At 38.7% G+C, this 9377-nt stretch overlaps 1 pseudogene; it reads right to left on the reverse strand.

The window, feature by feature from the left end:
* The window catches only part of LOC149221713 (protein argonaute 4B-like), a 50653-nt pseudogene extending 41684 nt beyond the window's left edge, over positions 1-8969 (reverse strand).
* Between the last annotated feature and the right edge of the window lie 408 nt (positions 8970-9377).

The raw sequence follows: 9377 nt of genomic DNA on the forward strand, positions 1-9377 counted from the left end.
GAAAGGCCTAAAACTATATAAAGAGGAGAAGATCAAAGAGATATGTGCACAACATGCACACATAAATAGATTAAAGCTCACCCTATATCTTTATTTTTAAAATATCTACCAAACATAAAATAAATGATAAAAAAATATATTATTAAAATGTTCTTTATATAAAAATCATTGGTTTAAAACTTCATGAGTGGATACCACTCATAAACTAACCAACCTAAAAAAATAATATTATAAATTATTTTAACCTAAAAACTATAATACAAATAAAATTTTAATTTATGAAAAAAAAATCCATATTTAACTTTCAATGTTAGAAATGCTACTCTGGGATATTTTCCATTCTCAAGCCATAGCTACCCTCATCGCTATCATCCTGTAAATGTTTATACTAACTTTCCTTAACATACAACTCTTTATTAATAAAAAGAAATTTTCCATTCTCAAGCCATAGCTACCCTCATCGCTATCATCCTGTAAATGTTTATACTAACTTTCCTTAACATACAACTCTTTATTAATAAAAAGAAATGTAATCTCACACTTTCTTTTTCCTTACGGAAGCAACTCCTTAAATTATTTCAAAATGGCATGATAAGTTACTTCCTACTTTTTCAAGTTACTTTTTAATTTTTCTATTTTAATAAATAAAAAATCAAAATAATAATATTTTAAATAAAATATAGGTTTTCAAAATCAAAATAATATTTATTCAACTCCATCCTTCGTTAGGTTTTGCATGGATGCCCTGTGACATAGCCCTCATGGGAGTAATAACCCCTTTTCCTGTATGGAAATGCCCACTTCTAAATAGCGTACAAAGATTTGGTTCATTCTTTATTTGAATTTTATGGCCTTTCTGTAATGCAATTTTTATGGTTTAAGATTGTTTTTTGGTTTTATTTTATATGGTCAGTTTGAGTGGTTATATTTTTTTGGTTTTATTTTATATGGTCAGTTTGAGTGGTTAAAAATATAGTATGTTTTTTATTTATCAAAGTTAAATTTCAACGATATGTTTGGCACATTGTAATAAGGTTTTAAAGGTAGGTTTTCTATTTACATACATCTTAGTATTTGTTAAGTCATAAATAATTAACATAATTGATTTACTTGCTAAGTCATAAATTATTAACATAATTGATTTGCGAGATATTTAATATACTCTTCATGTTATGGTGGCAACAAAAAAAATTAATCATAAACCTCACCCAAATTGCTTCAACATATTACCAATTCATCACAAAGTTTAAAAAATAAAAAATTCCTTTAAGGGTCTTTAAAAATTGCCTTTAATGAACTCCAAAAATGACCTTTATAAGTTGTGAAACTCATTGAAATTGCCTTCAATAAACTGTAAAAACTTTTAACCAGCCTTTATGGGTGGTGAAACAAATTGTTCTTCAGTTAGCAAAACTACCTCTTAAGGATAAAATATTGATGGTAAGGTGTTTCTCTTAATCATGTGGTATGAGGGTCTTAAGTCTATCTAATATGTCCTCAATGGGGGTGTGATCCATGGATGGAATGTTTTGTTAAATGGCATGACACACTCACACTTTTTTGTTTCCTATCATGGCGTGACATAAAATTAGTACATAAGTTTGGGTTTGTAACCTCACGTCCCCTCATTATAAATCCATGGGGGCAAACTCAGGGTGGTAGAGGTACATTGTGCAACATAGTGGTGGTGAGGTGACATCCTCACCCTATTGCTTCTAGTATTCTGATGCAGTGAGTTTCGTGTGCTTGGGAGTGTTTGTCTGCTATTTTGGTGTGGTCGGTGGAGTTTTTGGCTCTAGTGGTATAGAGACACCCTTATATGTGGTTTTCTTAAAGGTAATAAAATATTTGGGTCAATGTTTTTCATCATCTTTCTGCATGCCTCAGGGAGTGGGCCGGCCTCCAAATTGGTGTTCATCCTTTCGAATTCGGCCCTCCAGGATAACGACTTTGCAGGTATTTCATATTCCTATCTAGTACTTGTTTGTGGTTACTAGTATCCTGGTAATTTATTTGTGTGGTTTTAGTAAGAGGGTTTTCCCTTTCAGTTTGGAGGTGCAATATATGTTTCGAGTGTTGTATATCTTTCTCCTCTGTAAGTCCTTGTTAACTCTTGTTTTGGGGAATTAGGGTTTTGTTAATACAATTGGGAACTCCCTTTGCTTCTTTACAATTGGAATTTTTGTGGCTAAGGTTTTGTTGGATTTCCAGTCTAGGTGTGGTTCAAAGGGTTTTGTAAGTCTGTGGAGTCTCATTGTGGTGCCTTGTGAGTCAGATTTTCAGAGTTTGATGCCCTCAGTTTGTAGTGATTTACAATTCTCCCTTGAATTTGGGCCTCGGGTGTGGAGTTTGGGGGATGATTTGATTGTGTTTCGATTGGCCTTTCAAGGGTCAGTGGTTTGTTCTTCTATTTGTTTTGCTACTCGTGGTTCCTTATCAAGTTGTCATAATTGTTCTCTTGTCCTAGCTACCATGCCTCCCCTCTAGTGAATGGCTAGTCGCAGAGGAGTTGTTAGTACTTCTAGTATTCGTCATCATCGCTTGTTTGATTTGAATTCAGTTGCTTCCTACTTTGATTCAGTCCCTCTGGAAGTACAAAGGGAAATTTTGTTGTTGGGATCAAAAGAGTTTGGGGATTTCCCTTACTTTTCCGATTCAAAAGTAGGAGGAGAGGGTCTCAAATTGATTCTAGACCCAAGAAAGTTCAGGAAATGAAGATTGCATTTTCTACATTGTCCCTTTGTACACCAACTAATGGAAACTCTCTTTCGTATGGTATTAAGGGACAAGAAAGTTGATGATTATAAGGTTTTTTTTTGGCGAGTAGGATATCAAACGCTTTCTAAGGAATCTAAGATTTTACCCTAATGATATCATTTTTTTTCTGAAACAGGTGGAAAAATATGTGGTGCCAGACTCAGCCTTAAGGGATCTTACTAATCCTCCTAGATACCCTACTAACCCACCTATTGATAATACACCTGACACTACAGTTATTTCATCTTATTAAGGTTGGCCTCTACCTTTGAAGTTTTGATTTCCTTGTGTTCAACTGTTTTTAGGCTACTGTTGTTTTTCATGGTCCTCCCTGTGGCGATATATGGAAGTCATAAGTTTGTGATTATATTTTCTTGGGCATACACTTGTATTTTTCTCTCTGTTTTCTTTGATAGATCCATCTCGGCAACTAGGTGTTGTGGTGCACCTTCTGGTTTACTGGGTAATGCCTTTGGGTACAGTGCAACTATCTATTCAATCCACTTCAGATTGACATGGTTTGTAATCACAGATTACACCTCAAGCTCTAGCATTGGTTCCTTGGTTCACCATTCTTTGCGGCAGGCAATGGCTTTCTCTCTTGATTTGAAGGATCAAAGTAATGACTAGAAGGTGGGTTCATGGCAAGTTTGTCTGTTGGTCCTTGATAAGGCTTTGGCATGGCAGAAATATGGTGTTGGAAATTTATGGTTCTTGTGCACATCTTTTGTTGTAATCTTTGTCTGTGGCAAGTGTTTGTTTTCTGTTGAATGATGCAGGAGCATCCAGCTCAGGCACCATGACTGGGTGTCGGTCTTTGCCAGGTCGAAGAGTTGAGTTAACTTTTTATTTGTATTTATGAGTTGATATAATAGGAGGTAGGATTTTTATTTTTATCTTAATTTCTAAAGTAGTCAAGAGTAGTTTGATCAGTTAGGGTTATTTGTTTGTTTGTCGCTAATAAGTCATGGATTAATAATTGTCCTATTATTTTAAACAGAAAAAGACAAATGTGTCTAAAAGGAAAATCTTGTCATAAGGATAGAACGAATAACTAGTAACCATGTAACTGTAAAGTCTATAACTGAAAAGCAACTATACAGTTTCATTAACTGGAACAAGAAACATATAAATGTAACATGACAAATCATGTAAGGGGTTCAGTACCTCTCGCACTTGAATAATAACAATAACAGAGAAACTAAGTTCTGTCCATCTATATGTTCTACTATACTCTATTGTATTTTCCAATTGATGACTAGCTGAGAAGACAACTAACTGTACACAGATTCTTGAAATTAATTCTTTTTGTTTTCCTGAGAAAAAGAACCAGTTCCCATAACGAGACAGAAGAATAGATACAATACGAGGGTTTATAATTCATTTGTAGCAAACAGTGAAGATAGACCAAGAGTGATACAAACAGTTTCGGTACAGGCCAAGCACACACAGCCAGACGAAAACTTCCACCATACATATAAATTGACAGTCATACAAAATTACTAGCGTATCTACAGCATTCGTGCACGTTCATTAAATCACAAGCGAAATTGAAGAATCATAACTGCAGTTTAGGTCGGGCATTCAGAGTAAACCAAAAGAAAATATCATTCCGGTAAATCAAAACCAAATCCCATTATATATTCCAGAAGGATTTTTTCTTTCAAAATTGCAAAGTCCAATGTATAAGAGTTATATAGTAGCACTATTAAAATAAAGCCGTAAACGCTGAAATAGTGGAAGACAAACCCTAGGTGAGGGTTTCAAACACCTACTCATACATAACTATAGACACGCAGACCCTTGAATGACAAACCCTAGGTGAGGGTTTCGAGAGAAAATTGCATCCATATACAGAAGATGGCAGTCAACGAAACAGTGGAAGCCTATACCTCAAAACGATAGAGCATCACTCACCACGTGAGTCAATCGACAAGCATTGAGCCATATGACCAGACAGCCTAAATTGAAACCATACCAAGGACTGACGAAAATACAAAGAAGTAGAGCCTCCCGGATAAGACCAAGGCATACAGCGCCGAGACCTCCAACCACAAACCCTCAATACTTGCACAGCGAATGACACACAGGTGTTAGAAAATATATTGTTGCCGAAGTGAAAGTACAGAGCCTGGAGGGAACAACCAATGGAAATTTCATGCTCTTTACTTGAGAATTTGCAGTGAGAGCCGAAGATAGACATTCCACCCAAAGTTCCGACTAACTGTGGTGACGAAGGAGCAAACCAGGTCAGAAGCTGTGGAAAGAGAATCACAAATTGAAACAAAGAAGGAAGACTACTTGCGTTTTAAGCCGAGGACAAAATAATGCCATCGAGTTGAGCCTGGAGACAAGCCAATCACTAAGTTTCCAACCAGAACGATAACTACCAGCACAAAACTTGAAATACGACGGCCTGTTGAACCAACATCAGAAGGAAAACAAACCACAACAGAAATATCACTTACCTAGGCGGCTACAGGACAAACCAAAACTTCCAACGAACCAAGGTTTAAGAGCAACCACGCACACAACAAGGAGCCAGTACTGGAAATAACTAGAGGCATGTCCAAGACTCGCAGCAAATCTACTTACCAAAACTTACAGAGCACAGTAGAGTAAACCCTCGGCAAGCCAAACAACAAATGACCAAAATGAACGACGAACGAAGGGTTCAGGCATAGAAAGGAGTGGGAATACGAAGTCTAAGGCAAGTACCCATTCATAATTGTGTAATTGAATGCCACATAATACAAACCCAAAATATTCAATGATGCATTCCTCCCACATGTAATCACAACTGAATTATTCAATCAAACATATAAACATCACATAATCATTTTAATTACGACAGACTATAAAGTGTTGGGCTAGTCCCATCAAAGTGGTATCAGAGCAGGTTAAATTGATTGAAGACATGGAAATAGGAAGGCAAGGTCATGGCAGAGGTGTTTGAAGGATAGCAGAGGAAGGACTGAGAGAGGAGATCAGAATTCTTGCTGCCTGTTTGGAGGCAGTGGAGGCAGGGAGAAGAAGAGACCCGGAGGTAGGCGATGACAGCGAAGAGGAAGCTGAAGTAGCAACAGATGGACTAGAAGGTGAGACCCCAGAAGTGAGATTGTTGAGGTCTGTTTTAGTGGCAAGTAGTAAACCCAAGCTAGAACTCCCAACCTATGACTGCAGCCTGTCTATTGAGGTTTTATTAGATTGGATTAGCGAGATGGATAAGTATTTCGAGTGTGAGGAAGTCAGCGAAGACCGCAGAGTTAGGTTCACTGTGACGAAATTGAAGGGACACGCAGCCCTGTGGTGGGATAGTGTCTAGATGGAGAGAAAGAGATTGAACATGATGTCGATTAAAACATGGTCAAGGATGGTGGCCAAGTTGAAGGGAAAATTTCTATCGAAAGATTATCAGATTGCACTACACATGCAAGTGCAGAATCCGAGACAGAAAGGAATGACGGTAAGGGAGTACACGGAGGAGTTCTATCGAGTAAACTTAAGAGCCGGATATACAAAGGATACCGCAGAAAGAATAGCTAGGTATGTAAAGGGGTTAAGATTAGAAATTTTAGATGAAATCAGTATTTTATCTCCAAAGAACACTGAAGAAGCGTATCAGAGTGCGATGAAAGCTAAAGAGAAAATTACTAGAAGGTAGAATGCTCGAAGAGGATGAGGAGCCGATAGGGGAAAAGGCCAGTCATATGGCAGAGGGCGGATTGCTAGTAGTAATGAGGAAGGAAGCAGTTTCAGAACTTCCGGATCAGCGGACAGAGGTGATAATGTGAGAGGCAGTAGGTCATCCCAGTGAGGCAGGGGAAATGGCTGAGGAAGAGGCGCTAGTTATCAATGTTACAAGTGTCATAAATGGGGACACAAATCATTTGAATTTCTAGAGGCAGATCAAGCTGGACAGAGGGGTGAATACGTTGCACAACCAGAGGAAGCAGCAACACCTCCCTAAGAAGTAGAAAATGCTCCAGAGACAGGGGAAGCCCTGGTGCTGCACAAGGTGTTGTTAAAGCCAGTCAAGGAGGTCACCGAACAGACATAGCGGAAGGCTTTGTTTAGAACAGTTTGTAAGTCATGAGGTAAGTGTTGTAAGTTAATTATTGACAACGGTAGTACTGATAACTTAATGACCACACATATGGTAGAAATGTTGGAATTGAAGCGCTTGAAACATCCCAACCCTTACAGAGTCTCATGGCTGCAAAAAGGCCATCAGTTGCTGATGGATGAACAGTGCGAGGTGGAGTTTCAAATAGGAAGATATAAGGATAAATTCATTTGTGATATCATGCCGATGGATGTATGTCACACACTGCTAGGCAGGCCTCCGCAGTACGACAGGAAAGTGGTACACGATGGATTGATGAACTGTTATAAGTTTGTCAAGGATGGAATCAAGCATACGCTTGTGCCCATCAAAGAAGAAGGGATAGTAGGGACAAGTGAACCAAGAGCATTGTTGGTTAGTGGAAAACAATTTCTGAAACAAGTTGAGGATAGTGAGATGGGTTATGCAGTTGTAAAGAAAGCAAGGATAGTGTTGTTGCATATAGTGGTATCAAATTTACCTACAGAAATCCAGCAGATGTTGCAGGAATTCACGATATAGTGGTGGATGACTTGCCAGACAAATTACCCCCCAAAAGAAGTATAAGTCATCATATTGACTTCATACCCGGAGCTAGTTTGCTGAACAAAGGGGCATACCGAATGAGCCCCAAGGACAATGAAGAGATTAGGAAGCAGGTGCAAGAATTGCTAGACAAGGGATTGATAAGGGAATGTTTGAGCCCTTGCACAGTCCCAATGGTTCTCGCCCCCAAGAAGGGAGGAGAGTGGCGGATGTGCACAGACTCAAGGGCCATCAACAAAATCACCATCCGATACAGGTTCCCATTGCCACGGATGGATGACATGATGGATTATTTAAGCAGGGCAGCATATTTCTCTAAGATAGACTTGAAGAGCAGGTACCATCAGATTCAGATACGAGAGGGGGACGAATGGAAGAAAACCTTTAAGACGAATGTGGGACTGTACAAATGGCTGGTCATGCCATTTGGACTGAGAAATGCACCCAATACATTTATGAGGTTTATGAATGAGATGCTAAATGAGTACATCGGGAAATTTGTGATAGTGTACCTAGATGACATACTAATTTTCAGCAGGACCAGGAAAGAACACCTTCAACATGTACAAAAGGTGCTGGAAAAATTACAACAGAATAAACTGCTAATAAACTTGAATAAATGTATGATTTATTTGGGATTTGTAATAACAGAAAATGAACTGAAGATGGATCCGGAGAAGGTTGCGGTAATAGTTAATTGGCCATCTCCGAAAATTTATTCGAGGTACGTAGATTTCATGGACTGACGAGTTTTTACCGGAAATTCATAAGGAATTTTAGCGAAATTTGTGCACCTATGTTGGACACCATTAAAAAGGCCAGTTAGCCTTTTCGATGGACGGATGCAGTGGAGAGAAGTTTCCAGTTATTAAAGAGAAAGAACACTAAGAGGTCGATCCTGAGATTGCCAGATTTCAAGAAGTTCTTTCAGGTTCGCTGTGATGTTAGCGGTAAAGCTATTGGAGCTGTACTCAGCCAGGAGGATAAGCGTGTAGTGTTCTTCAACGAGAAGCTAAATGAAAGTAAACATAAATATTCATCGTATGATAAAGAGCTTTATGCTGTTATATAGGCATTAAAACACTGGAGGCATTACCTGTTGGGAAACGAATTTGTGCTGTTTTCAGATAATTTTGCACTATAGTATGTAATGCAACAGCACAAGTTGAACCACAAACATGCCAAATGGGTGGAGTATTTGCAAAGTTTCAACTTTGTATTGAAGCATATTAGTGGGTAGGCCAACAAGGTGGCAGATGCACTAAGTAGGAGAGCTCTACTTCTGCAGGAAAGAACTATGCAAATGCTGGGTTTTGAGCACTTAAAAGACTTATACCAGACTGATACAAATTTTAAGGAGGCCTATGAGGCATGTCAGAATTCCTTGGTGAGAGATAATATTCCATGGTTGGAATACAACCTACAGGAGAAACTGTTGTTTAAGGGAGGATAGCTATGCATACCTGACTGCTTGATGAGAGAGAATATTATTCAAGAGAAGCATAGTGGAGGTCTGGTCGGACATTTCGGCATGGACAAGACACTCAAGCAGTTCAGTCATTTCTACTTTTGGCCAAAGATGTGAAGGGATGTGCAGCAATTTGTGGCCAGATGTAAAGTGTGCCAGTTGGCGAAGGGTCACAGTCAAAACACGGGACTGTACACACCGTTACCTGTTCCAGGCTGACCATGGGACTCAGTCATCTTGGACTTTGTCTTAGGTCTACCTAAGACACAGCAAGGTTACGAATTAGTGATGGTAGTAGTGGACAGATTCTCGAAAATGGCGCATTTCATCCCTTGCAGAAAAACCAGTGATGCCACTCATGTGGCCCACTTGTTTTTCACAAAGATTGTCAGGTTACATGGGTTGCCTAAGTCTATCCTATCGGACAGGGATGTGAAGTTTACAGGACACTTTTGGCATACCCTGTTGAAGAAAATGGATACACAGTTGAGTTGCAGTTCT

This window comes from Pinus tabuliformis, chromosome Q, assembly GCF_031772625.1.
Source record: "Pinus tabuliformis cultivar Carrire ecotype Pingquan chromosome Q, CPIR1, whole genome shotgun sequence".
Classification (NCBI taxonomy): Eukaryota; Viridiplantae; Streptophyta; class Pinopsida; order Pinales; family Pinaceae; genus Pinus; species Pinus tabuliformis.